A 25,602-nucleotide genomic window follows, 5' to 3' on the forward strand; every position below is an offset into this window, starting at 1 on the left:
GTCAGAATTTACGTGAAGTGCTAATTTCAAAACAGCAAGTCAACATTATACGTGCCAACCAAACGCATGTTGTCATGTCATGTCATTGTGAGTGTGTTAGCGTGCTTTTAGTATTTTCCCCTTAAGAAAACAATGTGCACAAGTGCTTATTATTTTATACATTTTTGTTCATATTCATGAATCTAATTTATGACTATAAATGCTCTCTTGTCTGTGTCTGTAGAACACAGTTGATATGTTTGTGTGGTTACTAGTTATGTTGTTGCTGTTTTTGTGTAACATCAAGTCACACTGAGCTTTATGTTTGTTTTGCACTGCTGCCTGAGGCAAATAAACTCTCAAAGGCAATAAAGTATATAATCTAATCGAATACCATCTAATCCAAGTACAGCCTCACAGTGTAGATGTTGACCTTGCTGTTTACTTCTTATGCCAGAGTATAAGTAGGTTTAAGCTAAATAAAAACAGTATGATGAATGTGACATTCATTTCCTACAAGAGCTACACAAATTGTACTAATATAGTCCCATAGAGATCACCATATTGCGTTATCTGCCTCCTCAGAGCAGACAAACAGAATTCAGTTTGACTTCTAACACTTGATTTATGAAACTGCTACGTGGAGCTGAGCTAATGTTCCTTGCTAATGCGCAAGAAAGGAGGAATAAAAAAGTAGAAGTAAAGTAAACCAGTTGGTGGAGACAAAAAAAAAAAAAGTAATAAAGACCTTCTAACAACTTTTTCTTCAAAGAATCAACTTCTGCTGGGATTTGCATCTAACAATATTCATGCATCTCAACTTAATGAGCCCTGCTGAAGCAAACATTTGCTCCAGTGCCAGTGCAAAAGCAAGGTTGTGCGTGCGTGCGTGCGTGCGTGCGTGCGTGCGTGCGTGCGTGCTGCCATGCCAACAGATGCCCGGAGCTGAGGGCAGGTATGTTTTAGAGTGCTGAAAATAAAGATGAGGAGGATGACAAGCAGCTTCAAAACATGATAAATGACACCATATCACATCATTTTCAATAAGGAGTATAATTAAATTCTCAAGCTGGGGGGATGCTCTGGTGCCAGTGCACAGCTGTTACTGTGTACCTTCAGTCCAATTCATTCCCACTCTGCTTCTACCAAACTGGAAGGTAATAAAATAAGGTTTCTTCTACTGACAGCTATAGAACAAACTGTGACTTTTCTTTACTTTTAGACAACTGTTGGATTTCTGTGCAGAAGTGATTCTCACTGCAGACCATTCTCCCAGGAACCATCCTGCCATAGCTTTCAAAGTAACAGAAGTCACTGCAATATACACCTGTGAAAAATGTATATTGGCGGTTTGCCTTTTGTCATTGAGGATTATTGATTAAAATGTATTTTCAAATATAATATAACAGCTGTGATTGGCTTCATACCCCTGTGGCCCCATTTGTGATAAGTGTTATGATGATAGGTGGATTTATAGTGTAACATTTTTGTCTAGGGCTGAAGCTCTCTAAATCTATTTTAAATAGATCTCTGTGACTGCAATCTGACTGATATTGTGTTTTTTAGACTTAAGTCTATGTTATAGAACCTAGTAATAGATTACATCATGACTTTTTGGTAAATTGCGTCATCAAAACAAACAAACAAACAATATTAAAAGTATTTTAATCAAGGAATGTACTACAGATATTACAATATGTGCATTAAGGAGAGTGATAAATACAAGGTCTATCTTTGATTTGTCCAGGTAAACGTCTCGCTGAGAGTAAAATCTCCTGTAGCAGTGAACCGGCCATGACAGCAGCATAAAGATTCTCCCAACGATGTACGCCAATAATACACACAGAATACATATAGCTGCCACAGGCTTTAAAAGTGTGAGCACAATATTCAGTTAATAAACAGTTTAAGGTCAAGGACATACCTAATTTATGATGCATACAGATTTTTTTAATGAAGAAGCAATCATATTGACCATAGGCACTATTTTCTCGGTCCCTTAAAATGGACTTAACTCCCTTACCAGCAAATCAAATCAGTTTCAGCTTCTTCTTCTGAACTTTATTTCAGGGAATAAGGACGTTGTATTTAAAGGTTTATTTAGCCAAATACTGTGGAACAGCAGAACTTTGTAACTCAGACATTGTTTGTATCCTTATAAATTTCAGTGCAGATTTATTTTCTTTTTTTAAATGTAAAAAAGGTTAACAAGGGCTGACTCACATTCATTTGGACAGTTTCCGAGTCTTAGTTGTGTGCATGCTAGTTCATTTCTCTGGATCAGAAAAGCTACCAAACAAAGTAAAGCTCAGATATCAACATGATTAGCATGCTGGTGTGCACCATGTGCCTGATGGTAGCATGGCTGCAGACTCTCAGTCTTATTTGAATGTGTCTTGCAGCTTCCCCTATTTAACATAAGTGGAATATTAACTCCTTGAAGTATCCCTTTAAGCAGCTGTTGACCTCTGCTAAAGTTGGTTTGCCCATCACATGTGATCATAATGTCTTTGTCATATTTGATGTTGAAGCCTAATAGAAAGTTTACTGCCTGCAGTTTGACACCAGTCAGGCTAAGTGGAAGCAACATCCCTCTTGTGAGTGACAGTCAGATGTTAGCTTTTAAGCTTCACATTACATGGTAGCACTTTGTTGGCCTTTGTGTTTGACCGTCCTTTGTGGTAGCTGGCTCGGAAACTGACACATTCATGGCATGTGTAGAGTTTTTTCCTACCCTAAGCTGAGACTTCTTGTTTCATTTTACTGGCATGCATTCTGGGATCACCATCTTTTTCATGTGATTTTCTCAAATTCATGCAGCAGTAGATCTACCAAATATCTCTGAGTCAGAATTTGCATTTGAATCGAAAACAAGCACACCAAAAATGTCTTCCTTGCCGGATTTAAAAACATATATTCTGTTTTGTAAGCATGAGACAGATTTGAATGTATTATACTTGGTCTGTAGATAAGCCCATCTGATTCATCAACAGGGTTTCCCCTCCATAATCCTCATTCACCTCCTGCAGTCATTCCACTGGAATCTCTGCACTGCTTTCTGTAAAATTCACAACTGAAACAGATAAAAACTCCCAAAGATTTAGCCTCACATTGTCCTTTAAAACTAGAAAAACACATTAGAGGAAGCAGTGTGTCCTTAAGTGTGTGCCTGCTGATGAACTGAGAGGCATTGTGTATTTAAAAGATATTCATTAGAAGACAGTCATTTTTAGCTTCTATTTCCAAACATACTGTAAGTTTATTAACCCCATAATTAAAAAACAGTTAATGCCCATGCTAAAGACATTACATTCTATTAATAATCAAATACTCTTCTTGATGTGTCTGCTGTTACAACCACTCAGTGCTGGTTTGCCTGTGACAAAATAGCCAATAATAATTGTGAGCTAATTGCCATCTCTGCCCAAATGCTTATGTTCAAGCTATGAGGGCATTTCATTTATTCAGGGTCCAAAATAAGCAATAGACAACAAAATCAGGAGCCTTTATTTCTGCGGTTGTGAAATGGCAATAACGAACAAATTTAAAATGATTGTATTATTTAAAGGCTTTACTCAGAATAGAAAGGTAGTGCCTTCTTAAAGTGTGATTAAGTAAAGAATAATGCACAGTGAGCAGGTTGTTATAGTGGTATTGAACCTCTGCAATGTAAGCAGTTTCTCACTTCCCGATATCCTGCTTATTCTTAAGACTTCTCATGAAAGAAATCAATAATTTCAAAAACAAACTTTCAGCTTGGAAACGTTTTTATTGGTTTCAATAGAATTATATTTTTTTTTCCACTAAAGAAATAATCCCTTAGACAAACTGCTGGGACTGCATCAATAACAATGGTAAAGTCTGCTGCTTTGGGGCGCTGATTTGGCTCAGTTGAAAGGCGCCTGTACTGAGACTACAGTCCTCGTAGCACAGGTCACAGGATCGACTCACGGTCATTCCCCACTCTCTTTCCCCATATTTCTTGTCTCTAGTCAGCTGTCTAATTCAGAACAAGACAAAATTCTCATGAAATAATCTGAAAAAACTGCAGCTTTCTTAAAATTGGTTCATTTATGACTCACGTTTAACCAAATATTTTTCCATTGATAACAGATTAGGAATAGTTGAATCAAGGTTGAATTCACAATAACTCCCTTTTTTTTTTTTTTCGGTTTAGCCAGTCTTTAAACATTAATGTATCCCATACCGTGTAATGTTTACTTCATGTGCCATTTTGAAATGAATTGATTCTCTAATTGATTCTCTGTTGTAGCCTACGTTTGTTTTTTCTAACCTCTTTTTCTTTTTTTCTTTTGCACTTTTCACAACTCTTATTTCTCACAGTATAACGGAACAACGTCACAATCCACGTGAAAGTAACTGAAATTCAGATTGATGTGATTACAGATAGTCTTCCAGAGTCTTTGATCAGATCAGGGTCCTTAGCCATTGCCTGTTCCTCAAGGTAACTGGTCTTCTACAAAGAAATAGCAAAAACCAAAATGCAGTAATTAACCAATCAGAAAATAATATTGAACACATATGTGTGATTACTAGTTTTAAAAGGGTTTAAGATAACTGTTTTGAGCAACAACAATAAATATCCATGGCACGTGCTAGTTTATAGGACTAACAGTCTCTTAGATTTGGTTTGGACGATCAAAATCAAACACCTGCGCAGATAGCTTTCCATATTATACACTGGATTCTGGTTCCACTCAACACCCCTCTTCAAAATTGTTGTAAACGGCAATGTTGTATTGGCTTGAATGATTGGCAAAGTGTGAATCTTGGCTGTCAGGTTATGAAGACCACCTCATTGAGTTTTTTGAATGGGGTTGGGGACTGTAAAAGCTAATACTGACCGCCTGATGGAGTGCATGATTGCAACGTTCTGCCTGAACAAATGCAATGCTCCATTTCACTGAGAAAGAGTTGAATTGGGCAGATAGGTCTCTGCTTTCCAAGATACCCGATCCTCAATGAATACAAGCAGGCGTGTTGGTGGTGAGCACACAAATAACAAAACAATACAAAACAAAAATGTGTTCTGTCTCCTGTTTTTTCAAGAAGAACTCTTGAAACAGCCAATAGAGCCAACAACACAATGTTGGCTGTTCATGTACTCAGCCAATGTGAATGAAAAAGCATGCTGTAATTCTTATTGGATTCTTGCAAATTCAAAACTCCTGAGGTTTGAGCTTTGCAAGTTCACTGGACACCCTCAGCTGATCAAGATTGCAGCTGTGTTTTTATGAGGGAAAAGTTCTGGAAGTCTGAAAGTTTGAAACTGAGGTGTTACATAGAATACCAAATGTTCTCAGACAAGAGACCAATCTTTTCTGTGTGCAATCACTCATACTCACCTTACAGTATACTGGAGTGATTTTTAGAGTTTATTTTTTTTACCTTTACCAATGCCAAAGCAAGTAACACAATGGCACTGTTTGTGCTCTGGTCAAAACTCTATCCAAATCTAACACTGGTTACTAGCTTGAAGTGATGCAAATGCGTGAGGAAGGTTAAGGTTAAGTATCTAACCCTGAATACAGTTTAAATACCTTTTCCTTACCCCCAAAACCCTCAATAATCTGTCCCCCTCCAACCTCACTGATCTACTCCAACCCCACATTCCTTCCAACATATAGATAAAATATAAAGGTTATGGTTAAATAACAGTGCCTAAATACCTTCTGGCATAGGCAAACATTTAACAGGACTGTGGGACTGCATTTCCCAGCACCCTTTGTTTGGTAAAGAGACATTTTTTGTGTTCAAAATTAGTTTGAAAGTGAAGGCCTTGGCACCTAATGAATTCAAGTTAAAGTGCTCCCTTCTAGGATCTTCAGTGTTTAAGACGCAGTGCATGCGTGGCTTGCGGTGGAAGGAGCGGGATAATGAGGGGTTTCCAAGGCCTGGAGCAGGAATTTGTGACTGAGTGGGGCCTTGATATAATGAAAGGCCATTGGCTTAAAGTAATCCCAGTTTGGACTCCTGGCGTCTTAGCGGGTGCCAAGACAGACACTGGCAGCAGCTTAATTAGCTACAGTGGCAAGAAGCAACGTAGTAGTGAGAAGTAAAACTAGAAACAGCAGGAGTGAGATGGAGGCATCAGCAGAGTTAGAGTACATGCTAGAAGATTTAAAGACCATCTTATTGATTTATTTGAATCGGGTGATTGGTGGCTGACTGAGTCATTTGACAGAAGTTCGTTGAAGCGTGACTGTCTTCAGTTCAGTCTTTTGAGGATCCAACTGTACTGCAGTTGTTTTGAGTCAGAGTTAATACCCGCAGTGATTTCCTACCTCACTTCATTCAATAATGATCCCAGCCAGCTAGCAAGCAGAAAGCTGAAAGATCCTGTTAATTAGTTCAGCATTAATGGAAGCTTTCCATTTGCTAAACTCAAAGCCCACATACATGATCTGAAGGGGCTGAGCGGTCCAGGAGTAATGCTTTTTCATTCTTTTGGGCTTAGCAAGTCCACCAGTTTATTTATGATGCCAGCATGGTCTAAATCACTTTGTGGCCTGTCTTAATTTGAACATTCATCCTCATCAGCTCTAACATATTGATGGGTTTTTTTCTCTCTACATCTTGAACAGAAAAACATATCTGTGTGTATGGGAAGTAGTTCTGATTGGAAGAGAGAACATTTCCGCTTTCAATAATATATTTCATATTCATTTATATTATATCATCAATATTAGTATTTTTATTTCCATTACCCTCGCATTACCCATTTTTATAGCATTGGTTTTTCTGAACTCTGAAGAGTTTTCAGAATCTTTCTGATCACCAATTTGGTTGAACAGCCCACAAAGTTTCCTCTTTTGATTATTCCACAGTTTTCAGAACAAAATCAGCATGCTGCCTTAACAGCAACAAACAGAACTGTTTGAAATTTGCTGGTAAACACATTTATGCATTTAGCAGCTCAAAAGGCTTAAAAACAATCTTCAGGAGTTGATGAGGCAAAAAACTCAATTAAAAAAACAACCTAAATAAATAAAATGTTCAGGTTCTACCGCCAAAACTGAATATCACTTGTACTTTTAGATGTGCTTAAAACCATACAACAAAACACAATATGTTACCTGTAAGTTTAGTTACACAGTAAGAGATCTGTTGCTTTTGCCTGCCTACAGACTCTTCATTCATGAATGCAAAATCTGTGCTGATAATGAAAATGACATGCTGACAAATAGAAGAAAAATGTCCCCCATCAATTATTATCCTTGAGGGCTTTTCATGGATTTGTGAAAGCCTTTCACATAGTGCTCATTAAAATGTGTACATCAACACCACTTTGAACCAGAGTCAGGAGGTCGTGAGTAGTGTACAAAGACAATGGACAGGTGTCTAACTGCACAACATGGGACCTTAATGTGTCCACCTATGTGGCCTTTATTGCACTTTAAATATTATATCAGGAGTTCCCTGTTCATACAGTATCTTCTGTGTTTTCTAAGCAGTTATGCAGAGATAATAGACAGCCTCTCATTTCATGAATTATTATTATTATTCAATGAAAGTAATTCTCCTGAGCACGCAAATGTACACAGGGGTGTAGATCCTCGGTGTGTTAAGTAATACTGAAATGCAGAAAATATTGATGAGATGAGACTTGCTCCAACAAAGCCAAAGAATGCAAGCTGACAACCTCACATATTAGATGAAGCTCTGCAACTTTCCACTGGAGACACAGATACAATTTATGCATCCCAGGGTTTCAGGAATCATCAATAAGAATATGATGTCAGCAAGCATCTCATTATTGTTTCATCACTGTTTCATCTTTGCATCTGGTGCTTTCACGAGGAGTCATTTTAAAATTAATGGCTGAAAGATGAAGGCAGTTATCAATGAACACGTGCGACAGAATACGCACTGGAGGAAGCAATGGGGGATTTACTGTACGGGAGTTGACACATTTCTTTATTTTTACTTGGAAAAAAATCCACTGCCTGTTATTTTAAAACATATGTGCTTCACTTAAAAAAGGATGTAGGACCTGTCAGCTAAAAGCTGAGGGAAGTGTGCGTGTAAGGTGAGGAAGAAGAGATGACTCAGATACAAGGTGTTGCAACAAGCTATTCATTTTCTTCAGGCACATTCACAGGTCAGCAGTTGTTCTGGTGAATGCCACTTTTCAACCATGACAACAAAAACAACGACAACAAAAACACTTTATAATCCGGTGGAACATCTGGTTTAATCTGAAGTCTTAACTGAAATGTTGGCAGGTAGCATACTGTAAATTTTTAATTGGGCTATTATTGGCTTCCATCTTTAATCTCTGCCTTGATTTAGGACAGGCAAGACACAGTGGGAAACTCTGGTGTTGAAAAATGAAGCCAATGAGGAAGTGCAAAACAATGCAAAATGCCCATTGTTTCAGCTAAATTAAAGATACAAACTGGTTAAAGTAAATTGATATCCATAGCTTTTTTTTTTTATTGGTAAAAACTGTAGGGGGGGGGGGGGGGATTAACTGAATGTTTTCATTTCATTAACCCTCACATTTATTCCTGAATTTGAATGGCAGAGTTGACTGACAGGTTAGAAGGTTCAAGATCATTCTCAACTCCACCTTTTTGCTTGTTTGTAGAATGACCAAAAGTAAGTTAGAGTCAGTATTTCCAATATGGCAAATGCCATCATTGGGCTTCATCATGCCTCTTCACAAACCAATTAGTGACGCCACTGGAATATTATACTTACTTACTGCTTACTACATAATCAAACAGTTTGAACTACTCAATGACTACTAGACGAACCATTAGTATGCTGATAGCAACATTCTAAACTGTGGTTCACTGTAGGTATTTCCAGTCAGAGCTATGTTTAATAAGCTAGCGTTGAGCTAGCACGATTGTCGGTCCATAAATACAAGTCAACAAGTATATGCATCAATGCATTGCTAATAAAGCTACACAGTTATTTTTAATATTATTTGACAACATATCAAATGTATTATAGTATGGTTACTTCCAATTGTTAGCTAATGGTTGGCTTGCTGGCAAGCTCAGTCATTGGTTGGTCTGAGTTGAAATGCATTTTGTGGCGTGTTAGTTGGTTTAGTCTACTATTTATTACCAGTGTGCTCCTGAATTTCCATCTTTATTGGACTACCAAAGTCCTTCAGTCCCTCACTGTGGCGTAAAGCTCTTCCTCCTTCATCCTTGTCATCTCATGAGTCTTAAGGTATTCTCACATGCTGTGGATCCACTTGCATACAGTATATACGCTTACAGGGACTCTGCATTTAATTATGGTTCGGCTTTTCACTGAAGTTTTTACGGCATTTAATACCTGCCAGTTGTATTTTTTTATTAAATGCTGGTGCACCTGGCTGATTTTACGACGAAAAAAAGATCCCATTCCTGCAGCCACGACCTAAGTCTGATGTCAAATCCTCCTTTCCCAGCCTGTTACTTCACCATTCTTCCCCACCCCCTGGTTTGCCAGCTTTGTTGCACTGAATTACGCTCACACTGGACCGGCATGCCAGGGGGCATATCAGTAACAGTCTAACTCACCAGTGAAACACACACAGGCCTCACAGGGAGACAAAGAAACTCAAAAATATGCAGTTTCTTTCTCAAGCATAATATCTCTGGCACCAGTACTCTAATCCATTACCCCAGACGCCTACACTGCAAGGGATCTGTGGACGCCTGATAAACACAAACAGAAACAAAGCCTGGAGTCTCTGCCCACATTTCCCGTATATTTTCCCTGTCATGATCGCCCAGCAGTTTGGTAGGAGGAGGTAGAAGACATGCCATTATATCCCACCTCTTTCTTGAAACAATGTAGGGTTACATGACCTACAGAAGCCATTTCAAGGGCTGCTTCAGCACTTCAGAGTTTCTGTACTTGCAGGTAGCTCCAGTGAGTATGACGCCCTTTGTCCCCCGTTGTAAAGAACCCTCTCCATCTCTTCTAACTTATTTACTTCACTCCCTTCTCTTTGTGCAGTTTCTTTCCTCTCATCTCTTTTCTGACAAATAATTCCTCAAAGATAGCCTCTAGCGACAAACAATTGAGAGTCGCAGCCATCGCCACCGAGGCAACTAATTATCCTAGCACTTTATAATTGGTCAAGAGCCATTACAGAAAGCTACAAAAAAAAGTGGGAGTTGATAATTACTGTTCTGCTGTGGAGTGTTTGAGAAATGAGGTTCAGCTGTAGTTTGGAGTCGGGAGGAGGAGGTTGGAGTTCCCGGCGAAAGGAGCGAAAGCTAATTAGATCTGGTGTCCCCAAGCTCCGGATGACAAGTGTGAGAGTCTCAGTCTTTTGTAATAATTGAGAACAGGTGCTGGGTAGAGCTGAGTGCATCTTTGTGGAGTCCACTCTACTGAAATCGTCTTTCAAAGCAAATCAATTCATTCAACATGAAATTCTGCAGTAATTATGTGGACCATACATAAACTCATTCAAGTAATATACACAACTTTTATTCAGTGTGTTTACTACAAAATAATCACATTTTGACTGTTAAAACTTTCATCTACCATGCTCTTAACACTGTCTTCTGTTATGTAAAAATATTATTTCTTTTTACCTCCATGAACAAAAACAGCCTATGTTGATAATTGGACAAAAACAACAACTTTACTCCAGTATCACACATGGGGTTCAAGTTCTTAAAAGGCTATGATGGCTAAGAAAACTCATAATTATGTGTCCGTGTTGAAAATCTTCAAATATTTGAAACTTTTTTGATATATCTCCCCACTGTCTTCATTCTGGCGGTGCTCCTGGAGTATGTAACATCATGTAGGTCAAGCAGCATTTCACAAGACTGGCATTTTGGTTTAATATTCAATAATCTCTGTAAAGTACAGGAGGCGCTATCCTATGCTCTTGCTCAGGTTGTTTATAATCCATCTCACCATGTAAGGGCAGGCTTCTCAGGTAAACCCATTACATGTTCATTGTTGCATAAGCTCTTGCAATGCAAGACATGGCCCACCTGTGCCTCGTAGTGTCAAGAAGTTTTAAACATCTTTCACAGACTTAAATTATGTCATATGGATAACAACAGGATCGGCAGTCTCATCTCAGGGATAAATGAGGTCAGCTGACTTGAGTTGGCGGAAGTGATTTCAAGAAATGAAAACAACAAAAAACAGAATTTACCGAAAGTTAAAGGTTTCTTTTATCGTTTTTCCAAATTAACGTTGACATTTAAATGTAATTTTAAAAATGAATGCAGAAAATTAACAAGTTAACGAACTTGCCCATCTCTGCCAACAGCCTAAGACAAACTTCTTGTAATGGACAAAACTAACAGGATAATGTTGGTTTCACACATTTTTCCACTTAGAAGAAGTTCATAAACCTTGCGGAAAAAATTAAAAATTGCAATCATATCTTCCTCTGTTTTCTTCCTTTTCTGTGCTGCGAGTTCTTCTTCTCAGTGTGGCTGGGGCTTCGTTTGAAGTATCATTGGCATGTTAGCTTGTACGACTGTTTAAATCTGTCTCCAGTTTAGTTTCCATTGATGAACTTAAAAAGAGTAAAAATGCACTTTGACATTGGTCAGCTTATGATGTCTGTGTTTTGTTTTTTTAGGCCTTCAGAAATTGTCACAAATAAAAACATGAAGAAAGACCATCAAAGGCTACTTCTTCACTCCTTGTCAGTAACACAGATCTAGCAAAGCCTTCACCTTTGATAACCTTAAACCCAGGGCAACCACAGCTTCCTACCAGGGACTGAAATAACAAGGGAGATTTACACTAAAGGCTTTATATAAGCTGCGGCTTCCATGTTGTCCTAGACGATTCTATATGATAACCTTTCTTTTCTGAAGATGCTGCAGTCAATACAAAAACTGGACCCTGTTGATAATTGTATGTGTCACTTTGAATTCTCTAACATCATGTTGATGCTAGAGAATTCTGATTTAGCAATCTATGAAAATGTATATATGTAGATTTTTTACACATCTGTAGCGACCAATGACGAGCCCCCAATAATCTCAGTAATAATCATTGTTGTCAACAGAAATGCACATACATTTTTTTGATAAATCTGCCTGAAATTCTATAAATTTGGACTAGATTAGGATCAAAATCCAGCTACTGGCTTTTCCTCGCTTAACTGTGTTTATCTTTGGGGACATGGACCTTGTGGCTTTGAACACTTTTGGGTGTGGGAGCTTATCAAATACAACTACTTTGCCACTTCATAATCCTATAATGCACCTCCACAAAAACACCTACAGGGCAGGTCTTTGACATGACATATTTTTCTTGCTGAAAATTATGTGAATCCAGTAATCTTAAAAAAAAAAAAAAAAAAAAAAAAAAACTGGATGTATTTATAGCTGCATTGGCTCAGCCACATTGCATAATCCATATTACATGCTTAGCAAACGCTAATTAGGTAGAACCATATGAAAATAAATCATTTAAATTGCTCTGGTGAAAATCTCAATCATTGATTTATGAAGCAATGCAGCATTTCTAGAGACTTGCTTTTTATTATTTCTGCATTTTCAGAAAAGGAAACTGTCAATCATTGTTTGGATTAGGATTGCTACTATTGAGACTTTTCTATGAACTGTACTCTTTTCTAATTATTTATTTAACCTTTATATTAAACATTTAAAATCTTTCTGCTCCCTCACATACCTTTTAAAATTTGTATTCAAAAACCCTCAAATTATAATATTTTAATCTGTTTGGTGTCATGAGATTCCCTTTTCCGACCAAACACTCAAAACCAATTTTGTTTCGCTCTTTCACAACAGACTTTACTGTCAGCCAATTTTTAGAAGCACAAGAGACGAACTGCAGATCATGAAAATAACTACTGTTTATTTTCTATCAGGGGGTTTCAACTAACGGTAATGTGAAACTATCCCTTCTGGAAACTGCTGCCAAGGATGCAACAGAAAGACAGAGGAGGTGCAGCGTTGGGGCTGGGATTGGGGGTGAAGGATTGACCAAAGACCAGAGTTTTAGTCCCTTTTTAAAAACCAAGAGTCAAAGAGGATCAGAGCTTTCATAGTCCAACCCAACTGGACAGACTGTTCAGCGTTAGGATGACAAAAGAGGCTATTATGTGCTTCTGTGTGGGAAGCTTAAACAATGTGACAGATCATCAGTCTTTGATGACCTGGGATGAGAATGTGGTGATATCCCCTAATGAGAAATGGAAGCACTTCTGTTACATAGTCGTCCTGTTACAAACATCACAAACCAAACACACTTCCCTTTAATATATCTGTAATTTGCAGCATTTAGCAACACATCCCTTCAGGGGATCATTGATCTCCCCCCCCCCCCAGCTCTATACCTTCTCTTCATTTGTTTGTTTCTCTGTACTGCCTGCATTGTCTATCTATTGCTCAACTCAAACTTAACAACACTTTTATTTGATCAACGGTGTCAGCCAGCTCTCATGTAGATAGATAGATATATTCTTGAAAAGCAATTTGCCCATTACTCTGTAGTTTTCCACAACTGAAGCGATGATTGCTTGACATTAAATGGTACTTGGAGAATATTCAGTTTGATGTATAATAGATGGTTTTCACTTGAGCAGATCTATCTATCTATGTGCTCCTGTGTTTCTGTACCAGGTTATGATACAACATGTCATGCAATATTGACCAATCAGTGGAGCTACGATGAAAACATTGTTTCAGTTGTGGAGCTCAGTTGCTGCAGAGCGTTGTTAAATTAAAGCTTATGCTAAACATGATTTAAAACATCCATGAACTATGACCCTGGGACTTTTGTCTGGTTGTGTTTTAAATACTGTTGTCATTAGGAGGGCATATGTTGAATGGTTGCTGTAATAGACATTCATACAATTTCTCTAAAAGCATGCAAAGGCATCCCACATATTTTAAACTACATTTGTATTTTCCCTTTTTTATTCCTTTATTATTTCAAATTATTACATATAGTCCAGTAGTAACACTACTAAAAAAACTAGATTCTCTCCCATAAGTGAAGCACTTTTTTCATTACACATGATGACAGTGATTTTATAGTAAAACTGTGTTCTGTATTTCTTCTGATCCTAATTCAACACGGATGAAAACCGTAGAGTGAAGGATGTGTCTGCTGATATTTAACTTCTTGGTCGCTGTTCCTTGTATAAACAATCCGGTCAGCGCAAAAGCAACTGACGAATCCACAGCGCCATTGAATAATTCAAAGCACTCTGCCAACCATTCATCCCGCCACGCTTTTAAAGCCTCCGACTGCACTATTGATCTGTGTGCTTTGGCTGTACCCCATCGGATGCGTGTTGAATGACCAAAATCAAATGAACAAGGTTGTAAAGAAAACATTTTAAACCAACGCATGAGGAAAAACATCCCAAGTTTATAAAAGTCTCCTTCCAAATCTCAAAGTTATGTGGACCATCTGTTGTCATTCTGTAACATTAGAATGAATCTAGGGTAAGTTTTATCTGTCCTTTTTGGTATTATGGGATTTGAGTCCCTTCTGAAAATCCCATTAGTATTTAATGCAACTGATTAGGACCACTTAATTATCTATTACAAAGCTATTAAGACCAAAATCCTAAATAAAAAGATTTAATTGGGTTATTTCTTTTTTCTCTACGACAGACGATGAAAGAGAAGCATTACAGAAATTCAAAGCCTTCTTCAAATTGAAACTAGTTTCTGGGTCTACTTTTTAAGGTCAAATAATATCATTTGAGTAGAATTCGTGACATGATTTCTACAACAAAACCTTGCATTATAAACTTAGAGGAAAGAAAGAAATGAATCATAAAGTCTTTTGAATCCATAAGGGTTGACACGGTATAATTACCAGTGTTTGGGGTGTCTGCTGTGGCCTTATCTCGACTGTTCAAAGCAATTTAATTGCCGACAACCGACTGTGCTCAACTGCACAAAAGGTAATACAGATTACATTTAATTTGCATAGATTGCTTAATCAAATTAGAACTCATCCCACAGAGACTAATTCAATAGAATGGTTTGGCAGCGATGTCTTAACAGCTGAAACACTGATGTAAACAAGTGGGAGACAGCCCACTCTTATTGGCTGACTAACACTACCTGAACTAATAGACAGCATCCACATCTCAGAAGTAATTTTTTTGCCTCCCTGCTTTCCTTCAAGTTGTGTTTCCCGTATCTTAACTTGCATTGAGGTCAACATGCAGAGTCTCCATGTACACCTTCTTCGGGACTCTGGGAGAAAAGACAGGCACTCCTCTGCCTCTGCAAACCCCAATGGTTGGATTTTAAATATTTAATTACCCCCCTTTTTTTCAGCTTAACTTGCAGAAAAGAGAAATGGGGCGGCGAGAAGCATTGATAGCATGCAGTGTGCAGCAGTTATGAGACAACAGAGGGGGTTGAGTGAGTGTGCCTGCAGTCGCTCCTGCTCAAAATCAAGCTGTGCCTAGCTAAAGTCTGTAAGCAGTGTGGGCTGATTGCCTGAGTGTTTCAATCTAGTCATTGCTGTGTGCGCTTTGACAGTGATGCCAAAAGACAGCCAACTTCTCCATATGTAAGCAAAGTAGGCTTTCTACCTGAGGCAGATCTTTGAAGTTTATAGGACCTGCAAATGGAAATAAGGAAGTAACAATCTTGATGTGGCTTTTACAACCACTGATGGCGGCATCAAATATTTAGAACAATAAGGAAATTTGCTGAAAATCCTAAAACGCTACAGAGTGATGTCGCACTGCTTTCAAGATACAACTGGTTTATTATTTTAACTACTGCAGGTCATGGTTAGCTCATTTAAGCTGACTTCAGGAACCTGTCAAATACACTGAGAATGTATGTGATGTGATGGCATGACACAGCATTTAAAAATGCATGACTGTCAAAGACTACATGCTACACTGATATCCACTAAAGCAAGATGGACACATGCACTTTCCTCTGTGTCTGCCTCTAAGGCCCATACACACAGCTGTGTATAATTTGTCCACTGTAGAGCCATATTGAGCCATATACAACACATCCCCTTTGGCTACAGTGACATACAGAAAGTCACAGAGCAATATTAGAAACTTGAATTTGTTTGTAGGGCTCATAGTACTGGAACAATATCTTGGAAAAACACAAGAGCAGCATTTCTTTCTGACCAGGTTATGTAAGGTGATCCATAGAGCCAACTATGGACAGCTTTTTTTCATTTGTATCTTAAAGCTACTGTGAGGAATTGCAAGGGAGGAAATATTAAATCCGTCTGAAACTAATACTACTGCCTCTAAAAAGCAAACTATGGACCATCAGCGGCAAGATTAATCATTTCTTCTTCTTTCTTTCTTTCTTTCTTTGTTCTTCTATACCTGTATCTGGGTAGGTGTCAGTTAAGGTGGGTTACTGCCAAGGTGCAGCCTGCAGTGTTGAAAAATTAAGCGAATGCGGAAATGCAAAGACCTTCAGTTTGATGAGTGTCCACTTGAAGCTGGCTGCAAAAACCCCATTAGTCACATACATACCCATTTAAAAATGCCCGTTTTTAGCAGAAAAAAATCATGTTTACACCTTGGTTCACAAACCGAATTAGGTCTCCATAGCTGATTTCCTCATACACACTGTACGGATTACTGAATACTCATTCATTTTGATTGTATGAAGGCTAATGGTTTTGCATAATTAGGGGGGCGTGATTGATCTGACTGCCATGTGGGCGTGTTGTAGCTGTTTCTCAGAGTGCCCAAGTCCCACCTCAACCTCTTACTAGGTTCCCCCAATGTTAGTTGAAGGCAGGATTTCAAGTATGCCGACTGCAACCGGTGGACCTGAAAAGTCCACTTCAGAAACCAATGGGTGACATCACTGAGACTTATACGTCCATGTTTATATGCAGTCTATGGTTACAGCACGCTAAAGAAATATCCTTTGCTTCCACAGCAAAGATTCAAGGTGATTGATACATTGGTTGATTTTTTTCATCAGAAAATCGGACTTAGGCATATACAGGACAAGATCAGCAAGGAGATAAGAGAATTTGTTCAAAGAGGTCTCCAAAATAAACGCAAATAGATGTTCCTCATAAGTAGCTTCACACATTAACAATTACTAAATAACTGTGATCCATTATGTTTGATTTCTGCTTTAATTAAATCTTAATTTTTTTCACGACTCTTTTAATTGCCATGTTTTTTTGTTTTGTATCACCCCCCTTGGAGTGGCACTTTAAAAAAAACACAATCATGTAAGTTAGGTTTGTAGATCCCTCTGTCCAGGTGACTGTTTGTTCAAAGAAGATTTTCTTCAATGCTCTAATGCCTCCCTCCTTTAGTTGCTATCATTTGTGAAGGACAAAAGGGAATTTCATAATGTGCCTCTGTGTCACATGCAATCCATATTGTTTATAATGAAACATTAAATACCCTGGAAGTGTATGTATGCTCTGCACATTAATGTGATTAATGTGCAGAGCATTCTCCAAACAATTTGTCCGCCACGTATTGTTGTTTACCGATTTCAAAAACGTTGCTGCTAACGTCACAGAGCTCCACTTTTCAAAGCTTCTTTAAGAACGCTTTCCTCATCATTTCTTGCCCAAACACAATACCACAGATTTTTGGCTGAGCACAGCTATCGTTTGTTCTTTTAAAACATTTCACAAAGGTGAGGAAAAAGAGCAAAAAAAAAAGCTTTCTGCTGCAGCCGCAGAATCACTGACAGCTTATGTCAGGATCTGATGCCTCCATTAACACTGACTAGTTGATTAACTGTGAGAACAGTACACAGGCAGGTAATGTATTCCCTGAGTCGATGGTAATGGCTTTTTACACAACAGTGTCACTGTCTGCAGAGGTAAACTGTTTTAGAGGACACAAAACACTGCCTGGATACATTTGCTGTTGTGTGGAAGTGCTTTTGTTATGAAAACATTATTTTATTTCCTCTTAAATGCTTTAAATTATTGCTAATTTCATAAACCGCTTCATTTCTTCAAACTAATTGATGTAAACTGAGCTAACCTCCTAACCCAGCCATGACCTGTTTATTCTGTACTGCTAAGAAAACACACATACAAACAGATTAAACACAAAGTTTCCTCAGGGTTTATCGTCAACACTCTAAGCACCATTGAATCTAATTTGTGTTTGTGTAAAAGTAAGTTTCACACTCACATTGGGCATAATTATCTGCTTTCTTTAATTGAATATAATTACACAAGCTTTTCCCCCCTTGGCTGTTTAATTGCTTGAATGTTTGTAGTTATACTATTAGAGCTTTTACTTTTATTTACAGAAAATACCTGTTCAAGGCAAGGTTCATTTTACGTGCACCAAACCTACATCTCAGTATGTATTAGTGTTTTAGTTTTAAGCCTGGCTAACACTTTAAGACTTTTAAAATCTTCACAGATTTTTAAAATGCGTAAGACCCCACACAACGATAAACAGTACACCAAACACTAACAGATTCCATTCACTAAAAACTAAACTCTTAAAAACTGGCAATACCGAAAAGTCTCTCGCAGTCATACCTATCTTTAGAGAAAACAAACATCGAGGACAATGGGCAGGAAAAGAATTGCGATATTTTTTTGACTACTTTTAGTTGAACCTGCCCAGTAAAAGGACAACTATGGATGAGAAAAATGGAGACGGCATGAGCATGGGCTGTACATGTTATAGCCTGAGCTGGAGGTAAGTTAAAATTGATCCGCTACGCCCGTTGTGCTTCCCTCTTCACTCAGCTCGCCTCCCAAATTGGCTATTGTTTCATTCATGTTGCAATCCACAGAGTGCTTGCTCTGTATTCCATCAACACAACAGGAGATCAGATCGTAAACATTACATATATTAAGTATATACAATTTGAAATCAGGACAGCCTTCCTAGCAGATCAGATAACTCTAAACACACCTCACACCTCAGGAATATCTGGTAAAATAATCTTTACAACCTTCAAAAAAATCTGGACTGGGGCATTAGGCCCAAAATCAGCTCGATTATCTTGTAGTGTGTGTACCCTGCTATACTATTGGAAATACCATTGCACAAACTGGTGTTGATTCACATAACATATAAGCACTTACAAGATTAACAGACAGCCCCACAAGTAGACTTAACCATATTTATTTCCTGAACATAGCAATGACACAATTCATACAAAGTTTGGTTTCCTATGCTCACTCACAAATATTGAAACTGCATTACCATTTCAATCTAATGGCACATCACCTTTGGATGACTTTGGAGAACCATTCCATTCGCTCACTTTATTCATCGCCATGCCGATACTGCTCAGGTTTAAAGTAATGGTCATGATCCAGCAGCGGTCAATGGGATCTTGTGAATTTCCCATCTGTACTGGTGACTTTGCCGTGCCATTGAGACTCATATAGCTGTAAATCTGGGGTTAAACCAAAGACAGGAGGTTGTGATATAAAAGTAGTAAATCCCCTCTCTGATTTAGAAAGTCATGCATGACAAAACCTGGAATGTGACATTGTTAGTGTGATTAAAACAGCCGCTCTGTTGACATTTCATTTCCTGTGAATAAGCAGGGTTGGTTGGGAGGCTCACTACACTGCTGGGGCCATGAATCAGGTCTGGATTTATAGAGGTTTTTTTGTTAAGAGGCCCACAGGGTAGAGATCTCCACCCTGAGCTGATTATCATGCTCTTAATGTAGTTTGGGATAGGAAACTGCAGCTTTCTTGACGATGAGCGAGGACCTGCGAGTGACAAAAAGATAGCATAGATAGAAGATGAAAAGGCCAGGCCGGTAATCAGTCGACCCCTAGTGTAGACTGATGTGGGAAACAATCTTGGGGTGAGCATTTAGTAACTAGTTGGATCTGTGCATGTAATAGAAAGTTAGTTAATTATGAATTTAACTGTTAATAATTTATTTTGATATTGTCTGCCTAGTGGTTGGGGCCCTATTTTTAGGTGTAAGTGCGTCTCTATTCAAATTTCTCTATTATGTCTTGATTGTTCTTGTTTTTCGTAACAATAAACCGACTAAAACACTGTTTACATCTTAGATTATTATCACTATTACAGCTGACGTTGAATTTCACATTCACACATTAAGTGCTTCAATACTTCAGGGGTCGCAATTAACTACAGAACCATCATCTATAATTTATTGCAACTGAGATTAAAGATAAGATGACCTACGAGATCCATTACATCAGAGGGCAAACCGCATGTTTAGCTGTGTAACAAACAGTATTACATGAGACAGATCAGCTGTGACAAATACAAGGCACCTCAGGATACAAAACAGCACTTCAACGTGAAACACAAAATGCTGGTTTGCTCAGACGGAGGTTTCACAAAGAATCTTCGGCTAAGTGGCCTCATACGAGATGACTATTATTCTTTTTTTCATGGCTGCTCTTATTACTGTTATTGTCAAGGCTTCCAAACATAGATACATGGGGAAAATCTTTTAGTGCTGTTTGTAGATGGATTATACTGAATTTCAAGCGTTCAAATGGCCACGGTGTCAGAGATTTAGTTCTACTGGTGCACCATTTGACAACAACAATAGGACATTACCTTGAAGGAGGGAGTCATGAATAATAAGTTTGTTACTATATGTAAGAAATGTCAAAGAAGGCACTTAGCTGATAGTTTGGATAAATGTGCCAAACACTGACTTTTAGCAGCAATAGGCCGAGATAAACAAGTCAGGAAATGAGGCATGTTGTCACAGGACACTGGGTCAATATCAGGGTGTCTGTCTGTAATAGAAGGTCGTAAATGTTGATAGCTCAATGATGATGCAGGTAAAGGAGACAAGGTGATGGGGTGGTGACAAACAGACAGCCAGTATTTTAGGGATTTATCATGTTTTCATTCAGTGTGGAAGCTCTTGAGACGATAATTAGCCTGTAAATGAGAATTGATCCTCCTCTGCCAGCTAATATTGGGAGTGTGTACAAATATTTAGAGAGCATGCACGACAACGTCCTGTATTCTGTCTCTATATTCTGCAGTCACATTGGACACTGGGTTTTAGATATCAGCAGGTTTCATGCATGCCAGCTGCTGTAAAATCATGCAAATGTCTCTTTGTTTGATGACAGTGCTCATCCTTTGCACTGCTGTGCAACTTCCCAAGGGTATTCAAAAAAGGAAGATTAAAGAAATGTTTTGAGGGTATGAAAAGGGACAAGTGGGACCATCTGATATACAATCATCAGAAATGTACTCCAGCTTTATAAATCAGGAAGCAAGGCTTCTGAATGTTTCCAAACTGCTTAAAAACCTAAACAGATAAATATTGCGCTGCCACTCTTAAGCTGTTTTTCCTTGTAAAATGTTTGCCTGCTGGCATTCATAAATATCTGCTGTCGATGTCACTTAAATGATTTAATCCATGTTCTTTTGAGTTAGTTAGTGTTTAAATGAGTCTGTTTTCAAATCGAACCCTTCAGATTTCTCATTTGGGGATTTTTTTCTTGGTAACTCAGCAAGCAACCTCACATTAACCCACATAGTATACAAAATGAGTGATTATGTCTATTGAGCATGTTTTAAATACATTATCAGTTGTCAGTGTGAGATTATCTCAATCAATTTTAATGATTTCTGCCAAGTTAATCAATTGAGTTAATCTCAGAATTAATTCAATTTCATGACACCAGCACTATACTCATTGAATCCAAAAAGCTTAAACATTGATAGAACTATGAGCCGTCAGCCTTATAGTTGAACTTTGTATTCTGACAATAAGCAACGTTAGCATGGTAAGCTTAAATGTTGAACATGGTAAACTGCTGATCATCAGCACCCTGGCACTGCCTTTGAGCATGTAAGCACAGCTGTAGACTCAATGTCTTGTTTGTCTTCAGGGCTGAGTGCCACAATACATTGTATGCACAGTGTTGAATGTATAAAATCAATTTTGCCTAGTCCCATTTATTTCAGAATGTTTGCTTGAATGTTTTGTTTTTATGGTAAATCCCAACCGCCTCTGACCAGAAAGCGAGTCCCTTTGTGTGACACAGCAGTGACTCATGGGAGCCCCCATGTTGTCTCGTGTGCTGGAAGGCTGGATGATGTCCAAGCTGCTTAGCCTGAAGGCGGCCAAACTTTTCTCTTTGTGTGTCTGCTGCAGGGTGCACTGAGCATATCGTCTGGCATTAGGCTGACAGAACAGTCCCTGTAAGATCTCGGGCTTTTTAACAGTGGCCGTATGAAATGTTTATTATGTTGACCTTTTCTTGCTCATTTTCTTTTATATTTACAAGAACAAGAACAGACCACATGAAACTGCAGTGCTAAAATTATTGATAAACTCAGTTCATCAGTCATTTTTCCCCATCTGACAATGTCACTCAAGTTGAGGAAATATAGAAATCACATTGTCACGATCAATACAGAAGCTGTCATGGCAGCATTGATTACTTCTAATTTAAAATCTGTTTGAGCTTCTCTATCCCTACCATTTTCTTTTCCTCGTGGCTTCAGACCTTTGTTTGAGTCTGAGTAAATTTTAAGCCTCATGCAGCAGGACAGTGATGGATGGGTGGGTTGATAGTGAGATTATACAGGTGAGACAGCTCTGAGCCTTTAATCCCAAACTCTTTTCAGGGAAACTGGGCTGTGCTCTGTTAGCTGGGGTCTCCCCTGAAGATTTGATTCTTTGTTTTTCTTTTTACTTGAGTTGAAAAGTCAGAGTCCCGTACACATCTAAATGTTCAAGACTGGTGTTAAGTGACAGCTCCAACATAGCTAACATAAGAAAAGCCTGTTGGAGTTTTTTGCTGTTCTCTTCTTTGCCCTTCTTGACTTTGAGAATTCCACAGCAGCAGCAGAATGAAATCATACATTAAAAAAAAAAAAAAAAGAATAGACATTTTCCCTCCTGTCGGCATTCACTCAGTTGGCCTGATCGTGCATACTAATCAAATATTAACTTAAGTGGAGCCTAACATTTCAAGAAAGAGAAAGCACAGGGGTATGGTAGCCTTTGTATTTCTTTTACTTTGCATGGTGATTACCAGCAGATGTTGGGTATGCCTGCAGAGGGATTTACAAAAAACAGCAGGAATGAAAGGATAAAATAGTGCCAAGAAGAAAGAAAAGGCACGGTTCTGGGCAGCCTTCGCTCATCCCTCTCCTGAGAATTGACCACTCGGCCTTGGGTGGGAAAAAAGTGAGATGAGGCAGAACTAATCCTGAACTAAAGGAGCTGCTCTTCTGTAACCAGAGCATTGAAGGTGGGGGACGTCTGCAATCTGGGATACAGAAACACAGCTTCATGGATTAGGTGTGCTCAGAGGTAAAAGTCAAGTTGACGGGCTCGGTTCAAACCACTGAGGCCTACTAGCCTTTAAATACACTGAAAACAATTTCTTGCTGCTTGTTTTTTAGCACATTTATTTGATTGCCTTCCCCATTTTTTAGATTGGATTTTCCTTGTGTAGGGATTTCAGGGAGTACATAGGATTTGCTGGCTATGGGTGGTTGGATTCCAGGGAATGGGTTGTGTGAATGAACTAATGTAGCGTAGTGTGCACCAAATTACACTTACACAGGATGGTAGTAAGCTTGGTCGGAATCAATTCTCCTGTCCAGACCCTTCTCTCCTCAATTACCACCCAGCTCCAGGGGTGCTGATGCTGTGTGAAGGTGACAGGGCACACCTTGGGAGCACTGTCCAGGTGTGATAAAGCACTAGCGGTTCAGAGTGCAGCATGTAGCTCTGCGAGAATTCTGAGGAATGTAAGTCCAATTGAACACTGAAATTTCTATAAAATGAACCACACTTACCTTGTTATTGTGAGTCAGTGGACCTTTTATACCACTTTCTCACTTCTTTAACGGTCAATGCATGTAACCTCAGCAACTATATAATGGTTAGAGATTTTGATGGAGGCCACATACTTTTATGCTATTATTAGTGGTATTATTTACTTAAGGGTCGAATTACTTTGTAAAAACGGCTCGCATGCTGTGAAAAACTTACAGAACATCCAACAAACTGCAGTTTTCACCCCTTTATGAAACTTATTTCGTACCTTTCACCTCTGTTTTTTGGTTTTACACCCTGCCACTTTACCGTTTTCAATTTTGGATTCTCAATGTTTCTTGTCAGCACTTAGTCAATATGTAAAATGAACCTCAAAATGGAACTACGTTATATTGTAGTTCAAACACAGCCCCATGTTTTCACTTCAACTGTTGCATACATATTTTTCCAATTTAGGTCAATCACATGAAGCTACCCATATGTCTGGATGAATGGATATATCATTAACAAGTGAAAGTAAAAAGCAGATGTGTCCTTTTTCTTGACAGTCCTCTGAAGCTCTCAGTGTCTCCTCACTGTGTCCTGCCGGGTTAATCCAATAAGAGCCCTGTCTCAACACAGTGTGAAGCTGTGGGGGAGTCAGGCACTGTGCTTGAGGGCCTCTGCCTTCGTATCTAATGAGGGAAGAGAGAGGCGGATGCAAGGTCTCTGCTTCACAGACACCCCAACAGGCAACTAGTTAACCCTCTTCTCTCTGCTCCGAGTACACCTAGCCAACCCCCCACCCTCCTCTCCTCTCTCAATCTGTCTCTGGAGTTCCAAGCTCACTTCTTCCCAGGAGAAAGACTTAGTCCTGCAGACTCACTGTGTCTGCTTGTACCTAATTTAGAGAGCTGCTGTGTGGAAGTTTCTAGAGCTATACCCCCTCTTTTTGTCTGAAAGCTTATGATTGTCTCAGCAAGTCAGCTTCTATACCTGAAACACACTTTGTGCTCCTGCAGTTTCTGACTGCTGCAGCAATATCCCTAAAGCCAAGTCTGTATTGCTGTTTTCAGTGATGAATAAGAGACACAATCAAAAGCCCGGCGCTTTAATTACACTCAGTCTATATTGAGTATCATAAGCAGCCAACCACTAATTACCTCGAGTTCTGGTGCACTACCCTTCTGCTTATACAGCAGTATAAAGACCCAACTGACGAGAACCAACCAAGAGCTGGACCCGGTGATGAGGGGATGCAAAGGGGGAGCTTTCAACCTCGATCCCTGGGCGTAAATTACGTAACAGTGTAGTAAAATATTCATGACACACCATGGGGACGGAATCCTGCCTGCTCTGAAACGCTGAGCAAACACTTCACCCTCAGCCACTCTAAGACTCGGAGGAGGATAAGGAAAAGCCCAAAAGTATGGAGCTGAAAGACAATAGCAAGCCAATTACAGCCAGGAAACAAATTCTTGCCTCATGAGGATGGAAAGCAGCTTTTACCAAACAGTTTCCACAGTATATTATGTCTATAGTGTATGTTTTTATATATGTGCTCTTTGTATGTATTGAATCATTTATAAAAGATGAAAATGTGGCGATGCAAGTCTAAAAATAAACAGTGTGAGAAGTTAAATCGCAACAACCTAGTAGATCTGAAGCAAGAAGCAGCTAGTAACTAGCACATGTCATGACAGCTTATTAATGTTCCAACCTTTGTACTGCATTGTCTTTAAAACTGTTTAGCATGGAAAAAAGATTCACCATCCTCATCAGGTTGAGTTTAGTTTCAACCCAGCGGTTCAGATGAAGAAAAGAAACAGGTTGAAGGTTGAAAGGAGCCGAGTCTTTTGAAGTCATTAGAGTGAAGTGATGAGCGGTGAAACCCTTGCTGCCACTCAAGGGAGTCCTACTTATGGTTTTATGTGACTTTAAT

General features: G+C 38.8%; 1 protein-coding gene and 1 long non-coding RNA gene across 2 annotated transcripts in view; both read right to left on the reverse strand.

Annotated features, from left to right (window-relative positions):
• LOC132989745 (metabotropic glutamate receptor 4-like) overlaps window positions 1–25,602 on the reverse strand; it is a 177,313-nt gene that overhangs the window by 95,875 nt on the left and 55,836 nt on the right. The gene's annotated exons all lie outside the window — the stretch shown is intronic.
• LOC132989749 (uncharacterized) lies at window positions 739–2,978 on the reverse strand. The gene is made up of 2 exons (XR_009675939.1): window positions 1,904–2,978; window positions 739–1,470 (listed from the first exon to the last, which is right to left on the reverse strand). It is a non-coding gene; the product is annotated as an uncharacterized LOC132989749 (long non-coding RNA).

Source organism: Labrus mixtus, chromosome 15 (genome assembly GCF_963584025.1).
Source record: "Labrus mixtus chromosome 15, fLabMix1.1, whole genome shotgun sequence".
NCBI classification, from domain to species: Eukaryota; Metazoa; Chordata; class Actinopteri; order Labriformes; family Labridae; genus Labrus; species Labrus mixtus.